The following is a 16,991-nucleotide window of genomic DNA, read 5'->3' on the forward strand; positions in this document are numbered from 1 at the left end:
CCAAATTCAATTATAGGAAGAAATGATCTCACTCAGGCAGAAAACTATTTAAAAACCTGCCCAAACTTAGAGAAATTGGTAATATCATCTAGCCAAGTCTAGACTGTCAGGCCAGCAGTTTAACACCTGGTCTTCCACAACAAAATGTGCTCAGTGACACATAGTGGAGTACCTGAATAAATTTATGTAAACCATTCTGAGCTCCCCTGGAAGAACGGTAGAGAAAATTGAACAAATAAATAGTGTGAAAAGTTTCAGCCTCTAATCACCAGAGCTGGTATTATGATGTCATAATGCCTCGTTCCACCAATGCCTAAGCTCCGCCCTCATCTGCACAAGCCTCAAACACTTTAAAATCCTAAGTGGCAACATTCTAGAGCTCAGATTGTGATGTCATAATGCCTCATTCCACCAATGCCTAGCAACATTCTAGAGCTCAGATTGTGATGTCATAATGCCTCATTCCACCAATGCCTAGCAACATTCTAGAGCTCAGATTGTGATGTCATAATGCCTCATTCCACCAATGCCTAAGCTCCGCCCTCATCTGCACAAGCCTCAAACAGTTTAAAATCCTAAGTGGCAACATTCTAGAGCTCAGACTGTGATGTCATAAGGCCTCATTCCACCAATGCCTAAGCTCCGTCCTCATCTGCGCAAGCCTCAAACACTTTGAAATCATAAGTGTTCAAAAATAGCCATGTGGAATGTGTCTGGGATAAACTCGCCTATCAAACGGACCAAATTGCTTTCTTATTTACGTCGCAAAGAAGTAGATATTGCTTGTTTGCAAGAAACTAAACTATCTGATGCAGAACATTTGAAACTTAAATCTTTCTTGGGCGCTAACCCCCAAGGTGGACCCTAGCATCTGGTAATTGTGATTTGGTTATTCTTCCCAATATGCAAATAACACCACGAAAGCCAGTTTCAGCTACCCTGGCACTGTTTCAGCTGTGATGACTGATCGACAGATGAATTTTTGGGTGGGTCTGACCCAGACGCTGCTGGGCTGCACCAGAGAATTTATGTTTTGGCATACTGGAGGGCACCTCCCAACAATTATCCATTTAAAAACTGTGGTATGATTAAGGGGAAAAAAGCAAATTAGCTGGGAGAAAAGATGAATTTTCAGACTTGATTTGAATGTCAACATGAAACAGATTGGATGTGGTAGTGAATTGCAATAATAAGAGGCCAGAGACAAGATTGTGAATAAAAGGGAAGTAACATAGTAGATGACGGCAGATAAAGACCTGAATGGTCCATCCAGTCTGCCCAACCTGATTCAATTTAAACTTTATTTTTCCTTCTTAGCTATTTCTGGGCAAGAATCCAAAGCTCCGCCCGGTACTGTAGTCTCCGTCAAAGCTCACTCTAGCCCACCTACACCCTCCCAGCCATTGAAGCCCTCCCCAGCCCATCCTCCCCCAAACGGCCATAGACAGACACAGACCGTGCAAGTCTGCCCAGTACTGGCCTTAGTTCTTCAATATTTACTATTATTTTCTGATTCTAGATCCTCTGTGTTCATCCCACGCTTCTTTGAACTCCGTCACCGTTTTCTTCTCCACCACCTCTCTCGGTGAAACCTTCTGCCGAATGTGCGGTGGTGGCCAAAAAAGAGAACAAGATGCTAGGAATTATTCAAAAAGGAACGATTAACTAGACTTGAGAGTTAATAAAACAGTGAGGAAAGATGTTCACCAATGAGAGAAGGAAGAAAAGACAAAGCAAGGCTGTTGGAACTGTAAGGATAGGAGCCTAGTTCTCTTCATTGCGATGGGCCAACGGACCATCACGTCCACCATCTTCCTCCTTCAATCCTCTCCAATTAAATGAACGCTTGTGAGCTTAAGATAATAAAACTCTGTGTATTATGAGCTTAAGATGAAAAAAAATGTGTTAACTCAAAATGACCAAATTTTATGGTAAACTTGACTCTCGGTGTACGTCAACCAAGGCAGATCCCAATCTATACTGCACAAATGTCAATTTTAACTTGTCTATGCATTATGTAAGTCAACGTTGTAACCCGGAACCAAAGCCAGAGCCGAAGTGGCCAGCGTTTCGCGGAACATGACTTAGTCCGCTGCTTCAGGGCCAATAGTCAGGCACAATAGTTTCTATTTCTGCTCCAGCAAGTTTTGAAACTCCGGCGCTGCGATTCCATCTCCAGACGGCTGGCTGCCTCCGCGAGGCGAGGCTGATGCCTTCAACCTGCCCTGGAAGCTTTCTCTCTGAAGTGACTTCCTGTTCCCGCCTAGGTGGGATGCTGTAGAGAGAAGGCTTGGCAGCAGACTCGCCTCGCTGACGCAGCCAGCCGTCTGGAGATGGAATCGCAGCGCTGGAGTTTCAAAACATGCTGGGAGCAGAAAGTAGAAACTGTTGGCCCTGAAGCAGCGGACTAAGTCATGTTCCGCGTCGGCTCTGGTTTTGATTCCGGTTGTTTAATGGACGGCACATATGACAAGAGAGCGCTAAAGATAAGTAACCGTTGGGGTGGTCTGTTGCATAAGTTTACAAACCAACTGAATTCTTAAATAAGGTCTTAAGAGAATATTAACTGATTGAAATAATAGAAAAAAAAGAAAAAAAATATAAAATAAGAATTTTTTTAAAAAAAATAATTAACATAAAGACTCAGGTTTTTTGGCCAATGATTGAATTATGGAGCAAAGATATGGACTTTAACTACGCTGACAGAGCTAGTCTGTGATAAGATTTAGCGTAGAGCTCCAGACTCTGAGGCCTTTTCCCTGACTCTAGACTTCCCCGACAGAGTGGATTATATGATATTGAAGTTCTGTAGAAACATGATGGCAGATGGCCCATCCAGTCTGCCCATCCGCAGTAACCATTATCTCTTCCTCTCTCTAAGCGATCCCAGGCTTTCTTGAATTCAGACACAGTCTCTGTCTCCTCCACCACTTCTGGGACACTCTTTCATGCATCTACCACCCTTTCTGTAAAAAAAAGGATTTCCTAAGATTAGATAAGACCCAGTGGCTTTCGTGTCCAGGACGCAACATAGAATGACCTAGCAGAAGTCCAAATTCAAATTAAAACTCCCAAGCAAAATAGCTGAGAATTCCCCCAGAACTGGATATCCACCTCAGAAGGTTTAGGCGTAGGGTTACCATATGGCTCCAGAAAAAGGAAGATGGATTGAGACATCCAGGTTTTACTTCCATTGCTTGGGAGGAGTTTAGGCCACAGTGTTATCCCATAAAGAATGACACAGGGACACATTTGTCTCCCCCTCAGAAAGCTCTGTCCCTGCCCCTGTACCATCTCTACAAGTTCTTTCCTCATCTGCAGAAGCCTCAGATACTTATGACTGTAAAGTGTTCAAGACTTGAGCAGATGAGGACAGAGCTTGCAGGGACGGGACATAGATCCCGGGGGGACAGGGTCAAATTTGTCCCGTGTCATTCTCTAATTAGCCAATAATTTAATGCAGGCATGATGCACAGCGGATTGTCACTGAAAGCCTTACGTCCCTGCATAGAAAAATGAGCCTCAGCTGCTTAAAAAACCCATCCGAACTGCAGGCCCCATCCCCTCTTAGGTCTCTGGAGTCCAACTCTATCCTCATATTGCAGCCCAGCTGCAGTGGGAGCCTTTATCAGCGGCGTGCGTCAGTGATAAGGTAAAGGAGAGAATTATTGCTCATCTTTCCCCAGCTGCTGTCAGTCCATCAGCTTTGTTGACATATCACTGGCCTGGACACGCTCTCAACAACTGCATGCAGGGGACTGACATAGCGTTTCTGTGCATAGGGAAAGCACCGTCGCCCTCCCTGCTGCTATGGTTCAATATTCAGAAGCACAGGTACATACGGTGACATAGTAAGGGGGGGGTGGGGTGGTGGACCGCCCCAGGTGCAATCTTGGTGGGGGCGCCGGCACCTCTCTGTCCCTCCCACATTATACTCGCACCTTCCTTTCTCCGCCCCCCCCCCGACCCCAGACCTCTTTAAAATCTTCACGTGCGTGGGCAACGCCTCTAACCTATTGCTGGCGCCGGCCTGGCTCCCTCCGAAATCACTTGCAGGCTGCGAGGCCAGGAAGTGACGTCAGATGGAAATCCAGTGCGAGCAGCAGGCCAGAGAAGCTGCTCGCGTGGGTGAAGATTTAATAAGGTATGGGGTAGGAAGGAAGGGCACAAGTGTAGTATGGAAGGAGCAGGTGGGGGCGGAGAGGAGGGTACAGGGGGTTGGCGCGGAAGGAGCAGGGAGAGGAGGGCACGGGGAGTTGGCGTGGAAGGAGAGTGGAGTGGAGGGCACAGGGAGTTGGCACAGAAGGAGCAGGGAGAGAAAGGCATGGGGTTGGCATGGAAGGAGCAGGGAGTGGAGAGGAGAGCAAAGGGGTTCGCACGGGGGGTTGGTGCAGAAGGAGTGGAGAGCGGAGAGGAGTGCACTTGGGGATTGGCATGGAAGTAGCAGAGGGTGGAGAGGAGGGTACAGGGGGGTTGACGCAACAGAGGCAGGGGCAGAGCGGAGAGCACAGGGGTTGGTGTAGAAGGAACAGGGAGTGGAGAGGAGGGCAAGGGGGTTGGCGCAGAAGGAACAGGGGGCAGAGAGGAGGGCACAGTGGGTTGGTGTAGAAGGAGCGGAGAGTGGAGAGGAGGGAAAGGGGGTTGGCACAGGAGGTGCAGGGGGCAGGGAAGAGGCACAGGGGTTGGTGCGGAAGGAGTGGAGAGTGGAGAGGTGGGCGCAGGAGGGTTGGCGTGGAAGGAGCAGGGAGGGGCGGAGAGGAGAGCAGGGGGGGGTGCCATCTCCTACCCTTGCTACGCCATGGAGTACACAGACACACCACTTCTACACACCCTGCCTCGCTGCCACAGGTCGGCCTCCAAAAGCACCCAGAAACACACACATAGCCCTATTAGTCAATCCCAAGCTGGAGATTTTGGAAAAGTCCAAATTATGCCCTGGATGTTTTGCAAAATGTTTGATTGTCCCTGTTAAACGCTCAAGTGCTCAGCCTGCCCAAAGCACGTCTCTAACACGCTCCCTTAAGATTTAGACGCACTGCGGACAAAACGACCAAAAAGACGTCCTAAATGTCGGTTTAGAAAATGCCCACTTGGACGCTTTGACTAGTAAGACGCCCGAGGTCCGGTTTATGCCTCTTGTGGATGTCTATCATTTTTGAAAATGAGCCCCATAAGCTTCGTTTTTGAGAAAAACCTACAGGTTTCCAGAGAGCTCGCAACCAATTTTGCTTTTAGCCAGAAGTTTCCATATTTTAAAGTTTAATTATTTATTATATCTTGCCCCCTCCCCCCCCCAGTGAACTCAAAACAGGTTACAAAGTTGTCAGGGCCTCTTTCACTGGAACCTCCAGCCTCCTAGAAGAGTTGATTATCTCAACAACAACAATTTATTATTTCTGTAGTGGTAAAGTGTGGGGGGGGGGGTTGCCACCCCAAACCCCCCGTCGGAGCTCTTTAAAAATTACTTTTTCCCCCGCACGCTTCTGTCTTCCGCCAAACTGTCGGCGCTGGATTGTCGGCGCACTGGCATCTGGCGCGCGATTATCCCATCACCTTACCAGGCGCACGGAGCACTGTACATTGTGCATGCAAGAGACGGTCCCTACTCAGAAGAGCTTACAATCTAATTATGACAGACACAGAGAGGGGGCTAAACGTGGTAGGGGACTATTAAGGGAATGACAGATATGTTGATTGGGTCAGTGTTTAGCTTTTAGTCTGGCTTTGAATACCGCCAGAGACGGAGCCTGACGTAGCGAGCCAGGCAAGTTGTCCCAAGCTTGGTAGAAGGGACGGAGATGGGAGTTGGCAGTAGAGGAGAAGGGTACAGAGAGGAGGGACTTGTCTGATGAGCAGAGTTCCCAGAGGGGAGTAACAAGACAGGAGAGATTCTGAGGAGCTGCAGAGCGAGTACGCTTGAACGTCAGTAAGAGGAGTTTGAATCGTATGCGGAGACGGACTGGAAGCCATTGAAGCGACCTGAGGAGAAGAGTAATGTGGGTAAAACGAGGCTTAACGGTAGACCGGAAGGGGCAGCTAGCGCAGCAGATAGCTTGAACCACTACTCGGAAATCGTAAACCAACAGCACCCTCAGATTATAAAAGGATGAGCATACATAGGGTTACCACACGTCCGGATTTCCCCGGATGGCTTTCACAAACCCAGCACTTTGTCTGGGTTTTGAAAAGAAATGGCGTCGGGAGGGGGCATCCATGCATGTGCTGATGCAATGTGGTAACATCACGTGCACGTGACGTCATCGCATCAAATGCGCGGATGCCTTCCTGCCCGACGAACAGGCAGTGGGGGCGGGGCTGGGACGTAACAGAGCAGGGATGGGTGAAACTGGGCGTGCCTGGGGGGCGGGTCTAGGGGGTCCATATTTTAATGACATAAAATCTGGCAACCCTAAACATACAACCTGCCTGACTTGATTAGAGCAACAAAGATGGTTAAGGGGCTGGAGGAGTTGCCTTACAGTAAAAGATTAGAGAAACTGGGCCTCTTCTCCCTCGAACAGAGGAGATTGAGAGGGGACATGATTAAAACATTCAAGATAATGAAGGGAATAGACTTAGTAGATAAAGACAGGTTGTTCACCCTCTCCAAAGTGAAGAGAACGAGAGGGCACTCTCTGAAGTTAAAAGGGGATAGATTCCGTACAAACGTAAGGAAGTTCTTCTTCACCCAGAGAGTAGTGGAAAACTGGAACGCTCTTCTGGAGGCTGTCATAGGGGAAAACACCCTCCAGGGATTCAAGACAAAGTTGGACAAGTTCCTGCTGAACCAAAACATATGCAGGTAAGACTAAACTAAAATAGGGTCGCCGTACATGAAGAAAGACATGGTACTACTTGAAAGGGTCCAGAGAAAAACAACTAAAATGGTTAAGGGGCTGGAGGAGTTGCCGTACAACGAGAGATTAGAGAAAAGAGGAGACTGAGAGGGGACATGATCGAAACATTCAAGGTACTGAAGGGGATAGACTTAGTAGATAAGGACAGGTTGTTCACCTTCTCCAAGGTAGAGAGAACGAGAGGGCACTCTCTAAAGCTGAAAGGGGATTGATTCCGTATAAACGTAAGGAAGTTCTTCTTCACCCAGACAGTGGTAGAAAACAGGAACGCTCTTCCGGAGTCTGTCATAGGGGAAAACACCCTTCAGGGATTCAAAACAAAGTAGATAAAGACAGGTTGTTCACCTTCTCCAAGGTAGGGAGAACGAGAGGGCACTCTCTAAAGCTGAAAGGGGATTGATTCCGTACAAACGTAAGGAAGTTCTTCTTCACCCAGAGAGTGGTGGAAAACTGGAACGCTCTTCTGAAGTCTGTCGTAGGGGAAAACACCCTCCAGGGATTCAAGACAAAGTTAGACAAGTTCCTGCTGAACAAGGACGTACCCTGATAGCGATAGTCTCAGTCAGGGCACTGGTCTTTGACCTAAGGGCTGCCGTGGGAGCGGACTGCTAGGCACGATGGACCACTAGTCTGACCTATGCACAATCTCATGTAATCCCTCTGCATTTCCTGTAGCCTCCCTCGCTACCAATTCCAACCTCCTACCTCTGAACCTTTTTCTGTTCTCAGAGTGTAACTTTTCCCCCAGTTCTAACTCGTATGCATTGTCCTTGTACAGGGCTAAACCCCGTACCAGAGCTATTGGGTAACCAGTGGATGCTGTTTAGGTTCATTAATTCAGAGCTGAGAAGGCTACGATGAATCTATAAATATCAAAGAATGAGAACAATCCAGGGAGCCCTTTTACAGGCAGAATTCCAGGAAAATTTCTCTGGGATAGAGTCATTTTGATTTACACTTGCAACACAGACAGGGTTACGACACAGCTGCTGGCCTGAGACACAGCCCGGCACCCCGCCCTTTCCCAAATCAGGTCTCAGACGCTGTCATTAGCCAGTTAGCAACAGAAAAATTAGGATTTAGGAAACTTTGCTGGCATGACAATTTGTAGACACATTGCCAGAGCAACAAACTAGACCTTCCACAATCACTAGGGCTGCCAGTTTAAAAAATAAACTGCCAACAAATCAATGCCCTCCATTGAAATAAGTCTGGCCCAAGACCCTATGGCAGCAGTAGCAGGCTGTGAAACCCTAAACCAAAACCTATATACATCACCCTCTGAATACTACCATATACTTGAACCCCATCCCCGCTATCGTATGCTTCTTCCAGAGCTTCCTCAACACATGGTGTGTGAAATCATTGCCAACCCTATCTGTAGACAAAATTAGGTGACGTAGGTGATGGCAGAAATACACCAATGGCCCATCCAGTCTGCCCAGTAAATCCATGTTTTCAGCCACAGAGGGCCCCAATCCATGAACTCAATGGCTCCTATAGCAATTTATTTATTTAATTTTCTATACTGTTCTTCCAAGGGAGCTCAGAACTGTTTACATGAATTTATTCAGGTACTCAAGCATTTTTCCCTGTCTGTCCTGGTGGGCTCACAATCTACCTGATGTACCTGGGACAATGGGGGAAGTAAGAGACTTGCCCAGGATCACAAGGAGCAGTGTGGGATTTGAACCCACAACCTCATGGTGCTGAGGCTGTAGGTTGATCCACTGCACCACACGGGTGCTCTGTAACCTATGTTCATGAGTTCCTGACCTAGACATACCCCCTCTTCTACGAAACTGCACTAGCAGTTTCTAGCGTGGGGAGCCGCACTGAATGGACCGTGCTGCTCCTGATGCTCTATGAGCGCGGGCCATTCAGTGTGGCTCTCTGCACTAGAAACTGGAAGCGCAGTTTTGCAGAAGAGTGGGGGATAAGCTCCCATATGCTCTGTGGAGGGGAGGAATAGTCTAGTGGTTAGTGCAGTGGCCTGAGAGCCGGGGGAACTGGGTTGATTCCCACTTCAACTTCACTTGACCCTGAGCAAGTCACTTAATCCCCCCATTGCCCCAGGTGCATTTGATAGATTGTGAGCCCACCGGGACAGAGAGGGAACAATGCTTGAGTACCTGAATAAATTCACATAAACTGTTCTGAGCTCCCCTAGGTGAACAGAATAGAAAAGTTTCAGCCTCTGATAACCAGAGCTGGTATTGTGATGTCATAATGCCTCATTCCACCAATCAGAGCCAACCTCATCTGTGATGTCACAATGGCTTGATTGTCCTATACTTGGCTCACTTTTACTACATTTTGATTTCTAGAGGGGGGGGGGGTCAGTGGTTAAAGCTCCAGCCTCAGCACCCTGAGGTTGTGGATTCAAATCCCATGGTGCTTCTTGTGACCTTGGACAAGACACTTAATCCCCCCATTGCCCCAGGTACATTCGATAGATTGTGAGCCTACTGGGAAAAATGCTTGAATAGCTGTATTCAAACCCAGGTCTGGATTACCAATAGGCCCAGTAGGCATGTGCCTAGGGCCCGAAATAGTCAGGGGGGCCCGCTGAAGGATGACTTACCATGCCATTTTTTTTAGAAGACAACAAGCCCCACCTCTTCCCTCCCTGCATGGCAACGGGCCCCCACCCGATGACAACAACACCGGGCCCCTCCCCCCCACGGCAACGGGCCCCCAACCCGACAACAACGCCGCCCCCCTGGCATTGATGGACGGCAATGCAGCCAATTGCCGGCATCAATGGCAACGCAGCTCCAAGAAGGTCCCGTGATGACTGCGTCTACCGGAAGAAGTAAGTGACGTGGGAGGGGGATGGACCGGCAGACGCAGTCATCACGGGACCTTCATGGAGCAGCGTTGGCCTCGTTGCCGTTGATGCCGGCGGTTGGCTGCATTGCCATCCGTCGATGCCGGGTGGGGGCCCGTTGCCTTAGGGGGAGGGGCACGTTGCCATTGCTGGGGGGTGCGTTGCTGTGTGGATAGAGTGGTAGAGGGAGGGAAAGGGGTCATATGCTGATAGAATTGGGGTGCAGGGAAAGGGGGAAAACAAGGAGGAAGGTAAAATTTAAGAAAAAAAAGTTTGGATACTAAGTTTTTCAGATTCTGGGGCGTTCGGATTCCGAGGTACCACTTATATCAAGTTTCAAGTTTATTAGGTATTTCTATACCGCCTATCAAGGTTTATCTAAGCGGTTTTACAATCAGGTACTCAGGCATTTTCCCTGGCTCACAATCTAGCTAACGTACCTGGGGCTAAGGAGGACTGAGTGACTTGCCCGGGGTCACAAGGAGCAGTGCGGGGTTATTACACTGCGCAACTAATTTTAACTTTGTTTTCTGGGGCAAGAAGAAAACAAGGTTTACTCTATAGAATTTGACCTCCTGTGTATGGAAATAGCCTCTGTTTTCTCCTGTCACATATAGTTTTTGAGCAGGACTCATAGAAGAATCGAAACCAGGGTACACAAAGGTCTCCCGACGGTTCCTTTTAGAGTCCAGCAGATGTTTCAGGTTTTATTTTTACAGCTTGTGGACCCAGAATCACACCCCTGAGGCAGGCCGAAACACGGACTGATCCCTCCAACATAGGACATTTCATTTATGGGACTTTTTAATCAATGTGCTTTTATATGTATTATAATTTGGGGAAATAAAGATCGTTTGTCTCAAGGTTAACATAAGAACATAAGCAGTGCCTCTGCCGGGTCAGACCAGAGGTCCATCCCGCCCAGCAGTCCGCCCCCGCGGCGGCTCAACAGGTCATGACCTGCCTTAATCACCAGAAGGGGCCTCCTTGCCCCCTAGGTTTCTCATCGAAGTCCTATCTTCCCATCAATGTCCTAACCCTCCGGCCTTGCACCTACACGACCTGGTGAGCTGTCTATACTTATGCAACACCCCAGCACCTCCCTCAGTACCCCACGATCCCCTTTTCCCTCAGGAATCTGTCCAATCCCTGTTTGAATCCCTGTACTGTACTCTGCCGGATCACTTCCTCCGGGAACGCATTCCATTTGTCCACGACCCTTTGGGTGAAGAAAAACTTCCTTGCATTTGATTTGAACCTATCCCACTCCCTCTCTACCCTGCGTATGTTTCCATCAGCTGTAAGAAAGAAGATTAACAATCATTAATTCAATAAAATGTGCCACTGAGTGTAAAGAATCCAGCGTTCTCCATTGCAGCTCTTTACGAGATCCACTTGGACCTCACTTTACCGCAGAAGCATCATTTCAGTTCTCTTGAAAGGCCCTTCAGCCCAGACGCAGGGACTGAACAGAGACTTTCTGCAGCCACGACGGTCTGCACAAGTTTCCATTCATTGAGTCCAGGGAGGGAGCTCTTTGTACTGAAGTCCTGGCCTTTTTCCAGCCTGTTCCTTCTTTGGGATCTCACGCCTATTTCCCTTACATCTGAGACTGAATCATACCGTGCTATCCTTTTCCTTCCTGGTTGCTACCACGGAAACTGCTGGAATGTCGGTCAGAATTTGGACACTGTTCCACAGAGAAAACTGGTAAATGAATGTGCCGGTCTAAATTAGGGCAGAAAGTTAACTGTTTAAAGAGTGGCTTCAGCAGCACAAGTCAAGGAGCGGAATTGATTAGAGAAGGTAGAGTAACCAGTGGGGTGCCCCATGGCTAAGATCATTAGTGACATTACTGAGATAATACTAAAATCAGTAACAGGATATGTAGAACCCTACCCTTAGAGAGAAAAATAGGGGAAAACAACACCACAACCACAAAATTGCACAAATCAGAATGGAATTGTCCAGAAGAGAATGATGTGCACTAAAGAAGTATCCTCCAATATATCTGATGATTTGAAGATCTGTATTGTTCAATCATCAATAAAATACATTCATCGACTCGACATGTCCATGTTTCGGCCATCAAGGCCTGCCTCAGGAGTCTTGAAAGTACTGATGATGATGTGAGAAGTATGCTCGTATTCAAGAAAATATACGACCGAAATCAAAGAAAGATATCAACCCGCGCATAACACTGGAGATGTCGACTTTCACCCTACCCTTAACCACCAATATGAAAAAATTAGGACACTCTATGAAATATTCAGTTCTTTCTTAAGAAATGTTCACAATGGAGCCAGGCTGACCTACGGCGCCTTTTGGAGAGTAATTAAAACCGTACAGATTGACAGATTCATCTCCTAAACAGAAGCCTCACTACTTACAAAGTTATATTTTCCCTCTGTCTATTTCTCGTGTAATATGTTGTTCCCTCACTTTCTGCATTCCACAATTCGCTGATTGTCCAGCTTCATTCCTTGGGTTGCATACATGAGATCTATATTACATACTTAAGATACATATTTTCGTTTTATCTATTTCTTGTGTTAATAAGTTGTACCCTTACTTCTTGCATTCTGTAATTTGCCGATTGTCCAGCCTAGAAGTCATTTCACTATGGTGGTATAGAAGAATAAAGTTATTATTATATCGAAGTCAAATCTTCTTTTTTTTTTTTATTTCTGGAAAATAAAGTGATGTAATTGCAGGTAAAACAACAAATATTTTCTTTGATTTACTCATGAAATAAAAGATATCCACACACAAAAAAAGAAAATGAATGAGATTTCTTTGCTCAATAACTGAAGCTATTGGATGTGAAAACAAAGCCGTCGGCTGACACGATCATGGACCAACAGCTCACCTTGACTTGGATTTCGTAAATGTGTGGCGGTGCCATTTCAGGTACCCAAGCTTTATCCTGTGTTATCACCAGAGTCAGATTTGTCTCCCTGCATTGGACGCCACAGACCAGATGGTCACAAAGCGTATTTGTTTAAAAATGTTCTGAAATTCCAAAGCTCCACAAAAGTCTGGGTATGTGGATAGATTTAGATTTAAGTGGTGATGTTCGCATAAATATATTAAGCACTGCTATTTTTATTTTTCAAGCTTTAAATTCTTGCATCAAATTCAATCACATTTCTCCTTTGGTGATATGCAAAAAATAGACTCAGGCCTTAATTCTTTCAAAAATAGATTACTGTAATTCCCTTTAGTTAGGCTTTTCTTCCAAATCTCGGGCTCAGGAACACGACTGCATAAATCTAAATTTGACTATTCTACTTCCTTGCTGAAGACCCTACATTGGTTGCCAGAGTGCAATTGAAAATGTTATGTTTGGCATTTTAAATTAGAAATGGCCTCTGTTCAGAATATAGCAATTCAACTCAAAACTAAATCAATTTATACTAACAAATTATAGTTTCTTCTTTCTTCCAAAGCAATATTACTTTCTACTTTTAAGAAATCTTTAATTTTTTTTTCTATAGTTTCTTTGTGGAACGCTCTTCCTGTTAAAATTCAGATAGAAATCAATTATTTTAAATTTCGTAAACTACTTAAGAAACATAGAAATAATGGTGACCAATAAAGGCCAAATGGCCCATCCAGTCTCTCCACTAATGCCTCTTTGAAGCGGTAGCTCTTTCTTCAATAAATTCCCCTGATGCAGCGTTATTGCGAAACAGGGCCTCTTGGGAATTCTAAGCCTGTCTCCTGTGTGCTATGAAATAAATCAGTCCCGTGAAGATTTTTCCAATTCCAGAGGACATAAAGCTATCAATAAGATAAGTGCTGGTTTCCTATCTATACAAGAAAATTTGAAGCAAATAATTTTTTGAGTTGCTGCTTTGGAGTTTTTCTGAGATGTGCTTCTCTATGGCAACTGTATATTTTGTCATAGAAGTTTCCCTGGTGTATTCCTGGGAAACACTGAGGTCTTTCCTCCATATTGATCTGGAAACCTACCTTACAAAGTCTTTGGTGTTTGGGTCTATTATATGAATATCGTTTGGTGGATACATAATATTTTTATGATATTCGGCTTGTATAAATTTGTTTTTGTTGTATAGAAACATAGAACATGATGGCAGATAAAGGCCAAATGGCCCATCCGCAGCATCCACTACCTCCTCCTCTCCCTATTGGCTGAGGTTCTTAACATTTGCATCTCCTCTTCCTATAGGCTAAGGCTCTTTACACCTGCATTATGAGGTCATAGAGCTTTATGATTATAGAAACATGATGGCAGATAAAGGCCAAATGGCCCATCCAGAGCATCCACTATCTCCTCCTCTCCCTATTGGCTAAGGCTCTTAACATTTGCTCCTTGTGACCCTGGGCAAGTCACTTAATCCCCTCATTATCCCAGTACATTCGATAGATTGTGAGCCCACCAGGACAGACAGGGAAATATACATTCAGGTAAACTGTTCTGAGCTCCCCTTGGAAAACGGTATAGAAAATGGAATAAATAATTTTGAGTACTGCATGGAACTCAGCTAGGTGTCCCAAATCTAGGCACCACTTTAGACTCGGGCCCTAAGTGCTGGTATCAGTGCTGCACTCGACCTTCAGGAATGGCATGCTCCTCCCAGCCTTGCAAAAAAAATCCTGTCTTTATCATCAGAAAAGGAGTCGGCATGAGAGCTGCATAACCAGAGGGAATATGTAATGTTTTCTGCTTTTGAATTTTTAAAATTCTATAAAAATGTTGGAACTTAAAAAAAGAATACAAACACAACAGTCAGAGCAGAAGTTTAAATATTCTATACACTAGAGCTCCCTCTGCTGGAATGTATACATATCACTTTCAAACATTTTTTTTCTCAGTAGCTAATGGAAGGAAATTTGTAACAGGATGCCAATGTGAGAAAACCACCTATTTGAGACGTTTTATAAATGGAATGTAGCTACTTTTATGTTTTTATGAAATAGGCACCCAGAGCAAGTTCTGAGAATACACAATTGCTAATGCTCATAAGAACATAAGAATAGCCTTACTGTGTCAGACCAATGGTCCATCAAACCCAGAAGCCCATTCTCACGGTGGCCAATCCAGGTCACTAATATCTGGCCAAAACCTAAGGAGTAGTAACATTCCATTCAGAATCCTAAAGAATAGCAAGATTCTGGCATCCCAGAGTATCAAAAGATTTCGGAACCCCAAAAAGTAGTAACATTCCATTCAGAATCCTAAAGAATAACAAGATTCCAGAATCCCAAAGAGTATCAACATTCCATGCTACCGATCCAGGTCAAGCAGTGTCTTCCCTCGTGTCTTTCTCAATAACAGACTATGGACTTTTCCTCCAGGAACTTGTCCAAACCTTTCTTAAAACCAGCTACGCTATCCACTCTTACCACATCCTCACTTTTTCATGTGCCCCAGCCTTACTCCCTCAACCTGTTTTCATGTTCGGAGCCATGTCAAGAGGCATCTGCACGTGCGCAGGTGTGAAACGATGACATCACATGCATGTACGTGACATCACTTCGTTGCACAGATGCCCTCTTGGGGCACTAAGGTGGAAGCTTTTCAAAACTCAGACAAAATGTCGGGTTTTGAAAAGCCGTCCCGATGGCCCGACATGTCCTCTAAAAAGAGGAAGTCTGGGTAAATCTGGACGTTTGGTAACCCTACCAAATATGGCCTGCCATACCATGGGAAGTATAGATAGAAAATGTAAAATTTCATGATGTGTGGGAACCATTTACAAAGTATTGTACTGATTAGATGGCATATTTTAATATTTTTCCCCTTAAATTTACAAGTTGGATTGGGAGGGGAGGTGGGAAGGGTAAATTTATTTTATATATGGTATAAGGCAGGGCTGCCCAAGTCCGGTCCTCGAGATCTACTGGCAGGCCAGGTTTTCAGAATATCCACAATCAATATGCATGAGAAAGATTTGCCTACACTGCGTTCTTGGTATGCAAATCTCTCTCATGCATATTCATTGTGGATATCTTGAAAACCTGGCCTACCTGTAGATCTCAAGGACTGGACTTGGGCAGCCCTGGTATAAGGTATTGTTTCTAGGATAAGAAAGGGTGGGAGGGGTGGGAGATAAGAGCATATCATTTGTACCATTGAAGATTGTTAATGTAATGTAATGTAATTTATTTCTTATATACCGCTACAAGTGACATAATTATTGTTAATTTGTTTGAATATATTGTTGCACTTATTGTAATTTGAAAATGAATAAAGAATTGGGGGGGGAAAATGTCATTAATCAGAGTTGCGATGATTTTAAATACTGTAATTTGCAAATATTTTCATAATAGACACTCTTAACAGTTTTTTCCAGCATTTTTGTCAAATTTTTAAACTAAACCTTAGGCTTAAATACCGCATCTTCTCTATAAACAATAGAGCTCAGCACGGTTTACAAAAATTAGCAAAGAGAAGAAATACAATATGATTTTGGAATTGTAAGGGGAGACGCGGAACTTACAACTTTGAAAATAGCCAGGTTTTCAGATGTTTTTGAAGCTCGGCAGATATACGCGTCGGCAGTATATCTTCTCAGTCACAGCTCCCCAAACCTGGAATTCTCTCCCCAATTATCTACGTGAAGAACTCAACTTAGAAAAATTTAAAAGTAAACTAAAAACTTTCTTATTTAACGACGCCTTTGTTATTTAATACTATTTGGTCTCATTTAATATATTTTTTACAAGTCTTGGAACCAATTCTATTCTCTTTTCTATAACATTTTTTCAATTATCCCCTCTCTTATCCCATCCATATGTGTTTTCCTTTATATGTTTCCCATTCTGCTCAAATATATTGTAATTTTTCCCCCTACTTATCCTAATGTTTCCAGTTTATCTCGTAGCTGTCCATGTCTGTTTGTTTGTTCTTAATTATTTTTAAAACTTCTTTTATATTGTAATTTTAATCATGTGTAAATCGCTTTGAAACCGATAAAGCGATCAATCAAATATATATTAAACTTGAAACTTGAAACTTGAACTCTGTGCATTTTTGGTTTTGATATTGTGTAAAATCATCACGCAGCAATGTATAAAGGTTGCCCGCCCTGACCCAGTGAAAATGGCAAGCTTTTCCATCTCTCCAGGAGTTAATACCATCCCTAATCTCATTCAATAAAGTCTGAGGGAAGCAGATTGTTCACCTTTCCAGGATCTAAGGTCTATCTACACCCTTCAAAGTTATTATAATGTTAGGGTTACCATAAGCTCGAGAAAAAAGAGGACAGATTGAGACATCCAGGTTCTACTTCCGTTGTTTTCAATCCGTCCTCCTTACTTCCATTGCTTTCAATGGA

This window comes from Geotrypetes seraphini, chromosome 1, assembly GCF_902459505.1.
Source record: "Geotrypetes seraphini chromosome 1, aGeoSer1.1, whole genome shotgun sequence".
NCBI classification, from domain to species: Eukaryota; Metazoa; Chordata; class Amphibia; order Gymnophiona; family Dermophiidae; genus Geotrypetes; species Geotrypetes seraphini.